The sequence below is a fragment of the Thamnophis elegans genome, chromosome 6, assembly GCF_009769535.1.
Source record: "Thamnophis elegans isolate rThaEle1 chromosome 6, rThaEle1.pri, whole genome shotgun sequence".
Taxonomy (NCBI): Eukaryota; Metazoa; Chordata; class Lepidosauria; order Squamata; family Colubridae; genus Thamnophis; species Thamnophis elegans.
Genome location: NC_045546.1, coordinates 62,218,607 through 62,232,777, shown reverse-complemented (window position 1 = coordinate 62,232,777; position 14,171 = coordinate 62,218,607). Strand labels below are relative to the sequence as shown.

General features: G+C 41.8%; 1 protein-coding gene across 1 annotated transcript in view; it reads left to right on the top strand.

Annotated features, from left to right (window-relative positions):
* The window catches only part of TSPAN7 (tetraspanin 7), a 125,181-nt gene extending 122,545 nt beyond the window's left edge, over positions 1 to 2,636 (top strand). Inside the window, 1 exon segment of the mRNA XM_032220320.1 lies at positions 1,586 to 2,636. The gene's annotated coding sequence lies outside the window, so the exon portion shown is untranslated.
* The last annotated feature ends 11,535 nt before the right edge of the window (positions 2,637 to 14,171 follow it).

Here is a 14,171-nt window from a genome sequence, read left to right as displayed (position 1 = left end):
GGTCTGCTGAATGGCTGCTGCTGTGCTTGACTGGGAACAGCCCATTGGATGAGGAGGAGTGGGGATCCCTTCCATTTGGATTAATGGTTCCTCTCAGCAGTGCCTAAGCGGCAAAAGGGAAGGAGGCTGCCTTGTCACGCACACACACACATACACACACCACACACATACCAAATCCGGCCAGATCAGTCATGCAACAAAGAGATACGGTAGCTGGGCTCAATAGCAGCAGTAGCAATAAGCACTTCATGACAGATCAGGAGGGTTTGGGGGGAAGGTGGAGCAAGGGAAGAGAATCAATCTCCTCTGCACGAAGGCTTTTCTCATGACCCTAGATCTCCACTTTCTCTCTGGAAAAAGCTATTTGCATCGTCAGGATTTTGATTAGTGAAAGAAGCACAGGATGGAAAGAAAACTTTGTAATGCGGCAGATGCCAAGCTCCAGGGAGACTCCCAACCCGGTGCTCCTGCATTCCGAAGTTTCCTTTCCATCCCACGCTTCTTCCATTAGCCAAAATCCCAACGATGCCAATAGCTTTTTCTGGAGAGAAAGTGGAGATCTAGGGTCCTGAGAAAAGCCTTCATACAGAGGAGATTGGTCCTCTTCCATCCACCCCTCCCCCCAAATCTGCCTGGATCTGTCATGCAGCAAAGAGATATGGTAACTGGGTGCAATAGCTGCAGTAGCACTAAGCACTGCATCACAGATCCGGAGGATTGGGGGGGGGGAATTGCAGCACCTGCTTCACCAGCCCCTTCTCGGGCAGTTCTGAGCAGCAGAGAGCACAATAACAGCGTTTTCAGGTGGCAGCGCGGTGATCTCGGCTGCCTGGAACCATCTGAGTAGGGACAGGTGAAACAGGCACTGTGTGAGAGGTGTAAGGCAAGGCAGCTCACTGTTCGGCCTCCCACTTCTCCAGTCAACCCAGTTAGAGAGAGTACTACTTAAAGGAATCACCAAACTTGCAGTGCAGGGAGAAATGTTCATTAGCTGTCCCTTGAGGTTGTAGTGTGAGATAAATTATTATCAATATATTGGGTTGCTTGCTTCCAGAGAAATTTCACCAATTTCTTTGGTGAATTACTTGACTTGTCCGTCAGAATCAACTGGAAGAAAATTTATTTACAGATAGTCCTCGATTTACAATAGTTCATTTAGTAACTATTCAAAGTTACAATGGCACTGAAAAAAAGTGAGTTATGACCATTTTTCACACAACTATTGCAGCATTACCTGTTGCTACATGATCAGAATTCAGATGCTTGGCAACTGATTCATATTTATGATGGTTGCAGTGTCCTGGGGTTATGTGATCAGATTTTGTAACCTTGTGACAAACAAAGTCAATGGGGAATCCAGATTCACTTAAAAACTATGTTACTACAAATGACATGATTCACTTAACAACTGTGGCAAGAAAGGTTGTAAAATGGGGCAAACTTACTTAACAAATGTTTCACTTAGCAACATACATTTTGGGATCAATTGTGGTAATAAATCAAGGATTACCTGTACACAATATAAATTTTATGATTGATGGAAATGAAAAAAATAATTATTCTCTTCCTTTCTGTACATCTCCAGGAGTATGGAAATACAGTACCTGTTTTCAATCAGGAACTAGAACTTTCTTGGAAGACTTCTAAAGAATGTTAGAGCACACATAACACAACTACATATATACACACCTAAAGACAACACTTTCTCAACTTTGTACCATGCATAATGTACCATTCCATGAAGTACTGCTGCGCCACAAAAAGTAGCCTGAACCATTGAGTATCCAGTACTGTACACTCCGTCTCAACAACTGTGCATATGATGGCACTGTATGTTTGTTCTTGATCAGACAGTAGTTGCATTGTCAAGTTAGCAGAGTTAATTCCTTGACAGCAATGATTAGGTTGTGCATGTAGTGACTGGAAGGCACCATTAGTCTTTCATCATGGTTAATAAATGTTGCACACATCCATATTAAGCCTATACAGAAAAATTTATATTATTTTGATTTATCAAGTTTCTAATTTCTAGATTTTGTTTATAGATTTTACTAAAGTGTGTCAGTCTATCTAATCTCCCCTTTCCAACCACTGCCCAAAATAAGAAAAAAAAAACCAATCACATAACTTGGGGAATACTTGAAAATAAATGTGCAAAATCTGGTTAAGGGAAATTAATGTATTGATATTCTGCTACGTTTTTCATTCTTGAGCAGTGTTGTATGCCTAGTGTTTTTGCCAATAGACTTTGTCCAGTGCATTTTGCCTCAGAATCTGAACTTGTGTAATACCATTACTAAGGTGTGTTGTTTGCTTATTGTGAACCCAGTAATTTTGCTTTCTTTGATTAGATAATTATGAATCAGATTGTGCTGTAATGCAACTTTTTTCTTATGCCCTTCTTTCTGTTTTATTCTCCTTTTGCATTGAAGTTGCCACAAAATTCATTATCAAATCAATCAATATAATTATAACAAAAAGAATGTGTGGAATATTTTTCAGGATGGGGAACAAAAGTTTAAGACCTTTTTAAAAAACTATTTTTTTTAATAAGGCCTCTGTCTAGCATGCCAACAAGAATGCATTGATATTGTATTTGTGATATACATATTAATAAATGGAACCATTACAGATTTCTACTGGCTTCCCTCTATTTTTGCATTATTGATATCTTGTTTTCAGTGGCAGTTTTATAAAAGTATGTGCTTTAAAACATGTCTGAAAATATGATTCCTAGCATGGTCTAAAATGTGTAATATATGTTGTTCTTTTTTTCCTAATAATCACGTTAGTCTCACATATTTCTTTAGTTCAGCTGTTATTTACCTTATGCATCCTGACAGTGCTTGGTTTTGCCATTAAACTAGGCTTTTCAGTGGCATTCTGTGAAATACAAAAGCAAGATGTTAGTTTTGGTTTCATCTGAAGATAAAGAAACATCTAGATAATTCTGATAAAAGAGAGATTTTCATGTGTGATTTTTGATTGCACACCTCTCAAGCTTTTATAAACATTAGGCACTAAAATCCACTGCCGTCTGCCCCAGCACCCCAGCTCTTCCCTCTGTTCTCCAGGGAACAGAACTAGAATCTTGAATCAACAATTGAGGTCAGGTTCTGAGGAATCTCTGGCCAATTCTGCAGGCTCATTATGTTGCTTGCATTGAGGCTCAAACTGAAAATCCTGATTCCCCAATCAGTGGAGAAAAGGGTATGTTAGAATGCTGGACTTCGGGGCTAAAATACATGCAGCAAATTTTCAGGATGTGTAAATTTTCAGGATGATTTTCCCAGTGAGCAATACTGATTGCTGATTGGAATAATTTCATTTTTCTGTGCCATAATTGGCTATTTGTAAAGGAACTGGTAGGAACCAGGAAGGAACCTATTTATTCTGGCTGCAATGCAAAATTGGGGGAGGAGGAGGTTTCAACAATTACTTTTGGTTACAGTAATCACATTCCTCTTTTAGCCAAAGCTATACTTGAATTTAATTTCATTATGCTAGAATAGATACCAGTTCTTTGTACGCTTTCTTGTCAGACAGTCCTCTGCAAAAGGATTGTGGTGTAAGGTACATCCTCAGAAGCCCAATTAACAACAATCCTGCTTTTGAAAGGGTCATATTAGCAGCAACATGATATGAAATAATTAAGCAGAATTACTTGCCCAGAGGAGCTCATCACTCAGAGGCGACCCTTTTTTCTAATCATTTTCCAGAATAGAAAAAAAAACAGCTTAATTAAATTAATAGAGCAAAACCAGAGAGAGATGCATTTAATGTTAAAAGAATTATGCCCATAGAGAAAAGTGGACTTTCAGTACTTGATTGAACTCTGTTCTTCCCTGAGAATTGATCAAGCTGATGGAAGCAGAGCCATATGAAGCTTCAAGAAAGATGTCTTATTGCAGTGATTCTGCCAACATGAGTAGGAGTGTGGTGACACCTTATTTATTGTCTCTGCTTTGTATCCTTTAACAGCTTAACTGGCACCAGCATTTAAGAGCTGGCATCAACATGTCCATCCTTTGTCTGCATGCCACAAACTTCCTCTATGTATTTCAGTATCAATTTGCAATGAAAAAATGAGAAACTTAGCTTGTACACTGCCAGGCAAAGATCTGGCTACAGATTATATGTGAATATTGGTACTGAAACCTCAATAACTCTTCTCCTTTCCTACGAAACAATTTCAGAAAGTGGATGACTTGCAGAAAAGTAGACATATAATTCTTACTATTCAAAAAGTGAAATCCTACTCACACAGAGGAAGCCTAAAAGGCCATTAACTTGGTTTAAACAAGATTCCAAAGAACATGGCATCCATGAAAGAAAAATAAAAGAACAAAAGACAGAAGTACTGAAGAACTTTAAAAAATAATAGTATGAAGGGATATGAAAAAACAGCAAATAAAGTTTCAAAACATATAATAGAGAACTGAAATGCATAAATGTAAAATAATTTTAATGAAAACTTTTTCTGTAATACTTTGATCATATTAATTACTGTACATATTAAAATAAAGATATCTAACAAATTCAAAATATGTACAATTTGAACTCACCTCAAGATCATACAACGCAATCCTATACATGTTTACTCAGAAGTAAGTACTATTGTCTTCAATGGGGATTACTCCTGGGAAAATGTAGGATTGTAGCTTTAGTCTACTTAAGTTAGTGAGATCCTTGTGCTTGATGCCTGCTGCAGAGAGATTTTATATTAGGTTACAATTTAGTCTGCTCATTCTCAAGTCATTCGGTGATATTAAAAGAAAATGGGGCAGAAAGAGAAATTTAAGAAACATTCTTAGCTTAATTTATAAATAATAAGATTGTTATGAACGAAAGGGGGATTGTAACCTATGACTCCCCCCTACTTGTCCACTCGATTTGAACCTGCAGCTTAATGGGGAAATGCTTTAGTAGTTCAGTAGGTGGAGGTGAATCACACAAGCCTGGCAAGGCCTATGCATGCGAGGTCCAGCCCCAGATTGATCTGAGAGGAAAAGTCTTGTAAAATACAGCCTGGGAAAACACAGACTAAAAATAACTGTGAATCTAACAATTTCGTACTTAAACTTGGGTCCTGGTTCTGTATCCTCACTGTTGGACTGCCCCCAACAGCCATCCGCTCTGTCTCCCCACAGAGCAGTTCTCCCTGCAACCACCCAGCAGCAAAGCCCACAGGAAAACGAGATAGAGATTCTGCCATGATCCCATGATCCTTAGTGGGAACATATCTGATTGACTGGCAGTTGCTCCCGCCTCCCCGCCCCAGCTGAGATATTCTTTTCAGACCAGGGAATGCACTTTAACAAAGACAACAATAGGCAAAGGAAACACAGCTATTTGAATGAAACAAATATGAACACAAATGATGTGTGAGATCATACGCCTGCACGGGATTAAATATCATCAATATGCGGACGATACCCAATTGTATCTGTCCGCCCCGTGCCAACTCAGCAAAGCGGTGGAAGTGATGTGCCAGTGCCTGGAGGCTGTCAGGGTCTGGATGGGAGCGAACAAGCTTGCACTCAATCCAGACAAGACCGAGTGGCTATTGATGTTGCCTCCCAAGGATAGTCCAGACATTCCATCTTCCTTAGCCTGTGGGGTGAAATCTTACACCCCTCAGAGAGGGTCCGCAACTTGGGTGTCCTCCTGGATTCGCAGCTGACGTTAGAACACCATCTGTCGGCTGTGACCAGGGGGGCTTTTGCCCAGGTTCGCCTGGTGCAGCAGTTGCGGCCCTATCTGGACCGGGAGTCACTTCAAATGGTCACTCATGCCCTCGTCACCTCAAGGCTCGATTACTGTAATGCGCTCTACATGGGGCTACCCTTGAAAAGTGTTCAGAGACTACAGTTGGTCCAAAATGCAGCCGTGTGAGAGATATCGGGTGTACCTAGATACACCCATGTTACACCCATCCTCCACGAGCTGCACTGGCTTCCTATTGGTATCTGAACGCGCTTCAAGGTGCTAGTCATTACTTTTAAAGCCCTACATGGCTTGGGAACTGGATATCTGAGAGACCGCCTCCTGCCACATACCTCCCAACGACCGATAAGATCTCACAGGTTGGGCCTTCTCCGGGTGCCGTCAACCAGACAATGCCGGCTGGCGGCCCCTCGGGGGAGGGCCTTTTCTGTAGCTGCTCCGGCCCTGTGGAACGATCTACCCGTAGAGATCCGGACCCTTCCCACTCTCTCGGCCTTCCGAAAAGCCACTAAAACCTGGCTATTCCGGCAGGCCTGGGGCTGTTAACTTCACGAACAAGGTCCAGCCCCACCTAGACGGAATGCATGGTGTGTTGTTTTTAAATTTGTTTCTCTGTTTTATTTTTAACTTTTTAACTTTTATCTTGTCTCTGTAAGCCGCCCGGAGTCCTACGGGATTGGGCGGCATATAAATTTATTAAATTACTAATTACTAATTACAAATATATAAGAACAATTAGTGGGCTTTCAAAAATTCAGTTAATAGTTCATTTTTGAATTGCCCCCATTAAAAATCAAATTGCCCCCCTGTGGTGCATGGGCCGCATGTTGGGAAACACTGCCCTAGATGATAGGCTCAAGATCCAGATGGGTCTTGACCAGTGGGGAAATCTAAAAATTTTCCCTACCGGTTCTATGGATGTGGCTTGGTGGGCGTGGCTTGGTGGTCATATGACTGGATGGGCGTGGCTTGGTGGTCATGGTCATGTGATTGGGTGAGCTCAAAAACCAACTTTTAAACTTCACACACAAACAACACAAAAGCCACACAACTAACACACATAATGCAAAAGCACACAAAATGGCCCCTGCAACAAGCAGGAACCTCACAGTCACAGCTCAAAAACCAACTATTTTACACAAAAATAACACAAAAGCCACACAACTGACTCACACAATGCAGAAGCAGCTAGATTTTGAATTGTATCCAGAAGCCAACGGGCAATCAGCACAGCTCATAATCTATGGTGTCAGATAGGCATACTGTGGCATGCCTGTTGCCTTCACTACCACATTCTGGACCAGCAGTACTTCCAAGTGGCTTTTAATGCATTCAACTCCATGTGATTAAATTGCCATAATGTTATAAGGTGTACTTAGGTAGCATTTTGTTTCTCTCTCTCCTTATTCCCATCTCTACAGCATTGTGCCCTGGCACCTTTGGAGTGTGCTTTTCCTTTCCTTCCCATGCCCCAGATCTTGACTTGGGGAGCTTCCTGGTAAAAGCAATCAATCACATTTATACTGACAAGCACTTTCAATACCCATATAATTACTTGTGTTAGAAAAGCATCTTTTTAACCTCTTGAATGTGCTCTGGCAGGCTAGATAGCATTATAATGACAGTTTTTCAGGTTCTTAGTATTCTTTCTGCTGGATGGGCGAATTAGGATAGGTGCTGCTAATGTCTTACTGCTTTGTAATTTGTGTATGAGTTTGTTGACTAGACAAATGGTAACAAATAATAAGAAGTAATACACTGACAGAACATTCCCTTTCTGGATTCAGCACAACTCACCTCTTCCTCTCCTAAGTAGATTTAACTTTTTGTGTGTGTGAAAATCAGCACTTATGCTACTCAGAAGAATGTGCTTGTAGTGTATTCCCCAGAAATGACTGGCATGTCTAATCACTTTTTATTCATGCCGTCCAAACTGATGAGGCAAGCACGATTACTTGAAACAAGTGATAAATTGGATCCCAGAGTAATTCTAATTCCCTTTATGGACTTCTACCTTCTTGGGAAGAATAGAAGTGAATAATAAAAAAGAAAAAGGAGTGCATTTAGATGAAATCTACATATAATACAAGATGAATTTACAAAGCTAGTACTCAGAGACAAAGTCACTTTAGTCCAACAGGAAATTGTAAGGAAGAGGCAAGTTCCCTGGCTATATAATCGTTTAAAAAGGAAAATATACATACAATTGTCTTAGGTCAGAGGTCCCCAACCCTCAGGCCATGGCCCACTACTGGGCCATAGCCTATTTTGAACCAGGCCAAGTAAGAGGCGGGGTGGTATGTGCAGCTCCTCATGCAAGTGGCGCAGGGGTGGGTTCCTACCGGTCTTTGCGGATCGATTGGTCGGTGAACCCAGAAGTAATTAACTTCCAGGAATGCCCCCTCTAAGATGCGGCTAGAACTGGCCAGCACCAGTCGCCCCATTTTCAGCAAAGCAAGCCCAGGGACGTTCTTTGTGGGCGGCCAGTCCTAGCCGCTTGCACCCGGCGCAGCAGCTGAGGTGAAGCCCCAAAGCCCCCATTGCCACCAGAATATCTGCTGCCGCCTCCTCCTCCTCCTCCAACAGCACTGCTGGATTTGCCGCCCGACGCTGCAGCTGAGGTGAAGCCGCCAAAGCTCCCACCAGCACCCCCGCCCGTGGCAGCAACATCTCCCCGTCCTCCCTAGGAAAATGATTGCACCTGACTTAGTTGGTAGTAATATTTAGAAAAGCCCTTTCTCTACTTTTGTCTCATTATTTTCATTTCCCTTGTTAGGCCCCGTTTTTCTACTCTGTTTTTCATTTGACTCAGGGCAGCTGTTGGCTTCTTTAAAGACAATGGGGCCTAATAATGAAAAATGCTTTTTTCTTAAAAGAAAAAAGCAAAAAAAAAAACAAACAGAATTTCATGACTGGGGATAAGAGAAAGGGTTTTTGGATATGATTATTCTATACTATCATGCTCATATTTATAAAACTTAGTGCCTCTGTGAAAGGTAAGGATGACTACTGCGTTTGTGGTGCAATGAGAACATTGCGTGTGTTGAAGTTGTTTTAACGCAAGCCAAAGATGCCTTTTAAAAAACAAGTTTACATCATATTCTTATGCATGCCAGTGCTGTGTGTGAGGTAATTTAAGGTGGTTCTGACAAGTGTCATTGGCATCTTCAGCGGCAGCCCTGCCCCCTGTGAAAAAACAGAAGATGGAGCAGATCCATGCAGATGATGTTGCTGCAACATGACTGGAGGAGGAATTCTGGGAGTTGAAGTCCACAAGTCTTAAAGCTGTCAGGTTTGAAGACCCCTGGGTTTTTTTCCCTAAAGGGTTAGGAGTGCAAGGATCTTGTAACTTGACAGCTTTAAGACTTGCATGCTTCAATGCCAGAGTTTCTGAATAGCTACTTGGACTGACCTAAGTACTAATTCATAATTTCATATCCGGTCACATGGGCAGCAAGCCACTCCCATCCGGTCACATGGGTGGCAAGCCACTCCCACAAAGGAGGCCACACCCACAGAGTAGGTTCCAACAATTTTTGAAACCCACCACTGAAGTGGCGCCACAAAGGCTTCTTTCTTGCGTGAATGGAGCTGCACATGCATGTGCATTGGCCTGCTGCTTGTGCAGCCCAGTTTCCTTCTCCACCCCACCCGCCCCAGCTGGAGCACCAAGCCACCTGCTCCCAATGCTCCAAAAGCAGAATGGTGAGAACAGAGGCTGAGTGGGAACCACGCGCCCTGCTCAGGTTCGCTGACTCACTGAGGCTGCCTGCGCAGGCTATGCGATCTGCTTTTGGAGAGTCAGAAGCCTGTGTGAGTCTAAAGGAGCACAAGACCATGCCCTCAAAAGCTTCTCCATGCCAAAGGCTTTTGCAAATGGACAAAAGGCTTCGGGGGAGCAATCTTGGGCTGCTTCAGGCCTTCCAACCCCTTGCAAAAGCTTTTGCCATGAAGGAGTGCCAAACTGTGCCCCAAAGTCTTTTTTCTCTTGTGTGAGGGGAGCTGCACACACCCACTCCAGCGACCACTCATGTGGCTGCAAAGGTTGGGAATGTGGCATTTTTACAGTGAATCATCTGAATGGTCCTTAGAACTGAGGTTACATGTATGTTGTGGCCCAGCAGGAGCCATTGGAGCTGCCACCAGACTCCGACAGTGAGGAGTCTTATGAGTCGGCCCTGGAGGAGGTGGAGGGCCCTGGACAGGGTTCCAACTCTGAGCAGGGCGAGGAGAGACTGGATCAGTGGGGAGGAGACAAGAGTGAGTGATCCAGAAAACACCTGTAAGTTGTTCCGGGATGCGCACCATCGAAGGGCTACTCGGCGTCAAGAACAATGGCCTAATTACAAGAGGTGATTACGCTCAGCTGATGCTCATTAAGATCCTCTCCTGATTATAAAAGAGACTGCTTGTGCCACACCCTTTTGCAGAAGTCAACGTTCACATTAAGGACTAACAAGAAACAAACTTGGCAGGTTGGATTGCTGCCAGAGTTTGTTTGCATTGCTGCCCAGTTTTGTAGGACTTGCTGCCAGAGTGCTTATCTTTTTGTTTATGTGGCTTGCAGCCAACAAGAGTCTTGACTGATTAAAAGAAACCTTCTTATTTACGTTGGTTTCGGCTTTCGTTCCTGGACGGAGGAGGGGGGGTCAGAACACACGTGTAAGAACAAACTGCAGCAATCTGCAGAAAATATTTTCCTGTCAGCTATTCTTTGCTGTGTGTTTCCCAGGCGTGAACAAGGACATGGGGTGATACAAAGTAAACCTGCAACATTTTACTCATTTGAATGATAACACTTGATTCATTCAGCTGCAACAACATGCATATTCTCATGAACACCAATGATGTAATGACTAACCAATTATTGTCCCTTGGAGACTTGTTAACCAATAATGATATAACACGTAAAGTAGGTAGAGCTAAGAAGCTGCAAACACTATAAGAATGATGTTTCATGATTAATAATTTTGCTGTTGATTCTGCTGTTGATTTTGCTATCTATGGAATGCTTTGTTCAATAAACTTTTGTTGGTTCAGCTATCCGTGGGTGGATTACATTCTTTCATCTTCAGCCTCGGGACCCTAAATACTACATGGGAACTGCTATCTTATGCAAAGAAGAATTAGAAAACAATTTCTTTTGTGGTTTGGGGAAGGAGCTAACCAATTAGCTTCAACTATTTTCTGTGCATACTGTATCCAGGAAACCACCGTCCAGTTTTTTTAGTTTTGTATGATAAATACCTGCATAATGTAAGACACCCTGCACTGGGGAAGACTGGAAGAGTTTTCCCCCCAATTCCTATTTCTGTAAACTCAACTTATTTTCCAGTAGTAATTCTCTAAACATAACAATCGTGAAATACATGCTGATTCAGTTCTGTATGAGGAAAGTAATTTGTGAGAATGGCACTGCAGTTGTTCTGCCTCAAAGGTTGTAAGCTTGCTGGGCATGCAGTTAACTCCACGCTTAGGAATCTAATTCAGATCAAGTTTATTATCAGGCATTCTTAATATAGCAATAGCAATAGCAGTAGACTTATATACCGCTTCATAGGCCTTTCAGGCCTCTCTAAGCGGTTTACAGAGAGTCAGCATATTGCCCCCAACAATCTGGGTCCTCATTTTACCCACCTCGGAAGGATGGAAGGCTGAGTCAACCCTGAGCCGGTGAGATTTGAACCGCTGACCTGCTGATCTAGCAGTAGCCTGCAGTGCTGCATTTAACCACTGCGCCACCTTGGCTCTAATAGCAAAACAGTGTTAAGCTACTTCTAAATTTCCATAATCTGTCACATCACAAGGTGTAAAAAGATGATTTTACTCCCATTCTTGAGAGAGGGGGAGGAACACATGTTGCCTCCCTGTCAAGTTGGAATTCAAAATGACCGGCTATTATCTCTGCACACAGGCATAATGCCCCAGTGGCCAATCAGAAACACATATGTGATCACTTGTCATGGAAGTAGATTTCTCATAAGGCAGTCTCTACCTACATTTCCCAGGAGGTAGTTTCTTAAAGGAGACAGCTCTTAATTCCTACACTAGCTATATCCTGCTGGGGCAGAACAGCAGTGATCTTTGTATATTTACTAGGAACATCCAGCCTTATGTGCTGATGGCAGATAAGTAATGAATGGAGACTCAGATACCTTTCAGCAAATAATAACCTAACCAATTCAGAATCTTGATTGATTTTTGAAAGGGAGGAGGAGAAGGGTGGGAGTAGTAGCAGTAACAGCTGCAGTAGTGGCAACAAAAGTTATCACATTCTGTCTCTCATTTGCCTGTGCTTTGTACAAGAATATTAAGCTCAAAACAAAAGAATTGAAAAACTCTTTCCAAGAAGATGTATAAAAATATTTCTAAAGTCCTTCAAAGCTTCTTCAGTAGTAAAATCTCACACTTCAAAAGTACCTGGATGGGGCTACTCTGCTTTTAATCATAGTATTCCTGGTCCAAGAGCTTGTGATTAGATTCTGATGTGGGTACTATGATTCTCTATGTCAGAGGTGTCAAACTCAAGGCCCGAGAGCCGAATCGGCCCATGACATGGTTGGATCCAGCCCATGTGGCCCTCCTGGAAATTGTAAGGGGCCAGCCCACATCACTTCAGCCTGGCCCATGGTATCCCGGTGTGTGTGAATGAGCGCAGGGGGCAGCAGACGCACATGTACATAGGTGTGGCCCACCCCATCATGGTGTGCACGCAGGAGGCAGCAGGCACACAAGAAGTTCATTCTCCCACTGCTGTCTTGCTATTCTTGTGCTCCACAGCCTGCTCTGTGCCCAGCAGCGGAAGGCCCTTCAGCCACAGACTCGGGGCTCCCTAGAGACTGCAGTGCATCCCACCTCATCCTCTCCTCAAGCAGAGGGAGAGCCACTGCTGGGTAAGGAGCAGGCTGGGGAGCACGAGTTTTTCTGCCACTTTTCTAATTCAATCCTGTGCCTAAAGTTTTTCCCCCATGCTATCATAGATTCTTTAACTTGTTGTTCTTCTAGCTTAATGTCTAGTAAATGTCCATATAATTTTTTAATTACTTTTTCATCAGTACCGGTTAAAATTTTATCTAATTCAGTCATTTTGTCATAAAAACCTTCCTCTTTACGATCTTTGGCATATCTAGATTGTATTTGCACATATGAAAACCAATTCATCCTTATTCCTTCTTGTTGCAACTCTTGCTTAGATTTAAGTTCACCCTCTGCATTCAATATTTCACCATATCTAACTGTTTGTTTCTTTTTGTATATTATTCTGTATGAAAAGGCTTCGATAGTTGATAGCCAGACTGGAATTTTTAAATAATATTGCTTTTTGAAATTTTCCCAATTTAATAGCAATGCCTCCTTAAGTAATGTCTTCTGAAATACCCCTGTGTTTTATTTCCCTTATACCATAAAAAGCATGCCGACCCAAAAATAAGTCATGACCTTCTACAGTCAATAGTCTAGAATTCCCTAGTGTTATCCATTCTTTAAGCCACATCAAACTTGCTGCCTGTTCCCAATTGGGCAAGCCCATTCCTCCTCTTGTTCTGGCATCTTGTAGTGATTTTAATTTTATTCTTGCTTTTTTCCCCTGCCAAATGTACTTCAACACTATTTTGTTTAAATCATCAAAGTATTCTTTCCCTAATCTGATTGGTATTATCTGGAACAAATATAGGATTCTGGTAAAATGTTCATTTTGATTGTAGATATTCTCCCTATCATTGATAGTTGTAAATTTTCCCATTTCTTCAAATCATTCGTGATTTCTTGTTTAAGTTTATAATAGTTGTTCTCTTTAAGTGCGCTACATCTTACTGTTAAATATATTCACAAGTATTTAACCTTGTTTGTGACTTGCATCTCCAAGATTTCCACTAATTCTTCCTTTAGTCTTGTTGATATATTCTTTGTCAAGATCTTCATTTTATCTTTATTTTCAATCCAGCTATTTTCCCATATTTCTCTATTTTTTCTATTAGTTTGGGAGGTGTTTCCAATGGATCTTCTAGAATGAAAACCAAGTCATCTGCAAATGCTTGTAATTTATATTCTTCCTTTTTAATTTTCATTCCTTTTATTTCCTTTTCTCTCTAATATTTCTGTTTAAGACTTCTAATGTTAAGACAAAAAGTAGGGTTGATAATGGACAACCTTGTCTCGTCCCTTTCTTTATTTCAATAGGATCTGTCAGCTCTCCATTTAGCATTATCTCTGCTGATTGCTTGTGGTATATAGTTTGTATAGTTTGGGTAAAGTTCTTGGCAAAACCCATTTGTTCCAGTTGCAACAGCATAAAATGCCAGTACACATTGTTGAATGCTTGCTGTGCATCTAAGAACATCAGAGCCATTTGCTTTTCGTGCTGTGCCTCATAGTATTCCAAAGTGTCTAGAATTATTCTCATATTGTCTTTAATTTGTCTCTTTGGTAGAAATCCATTTTGATCA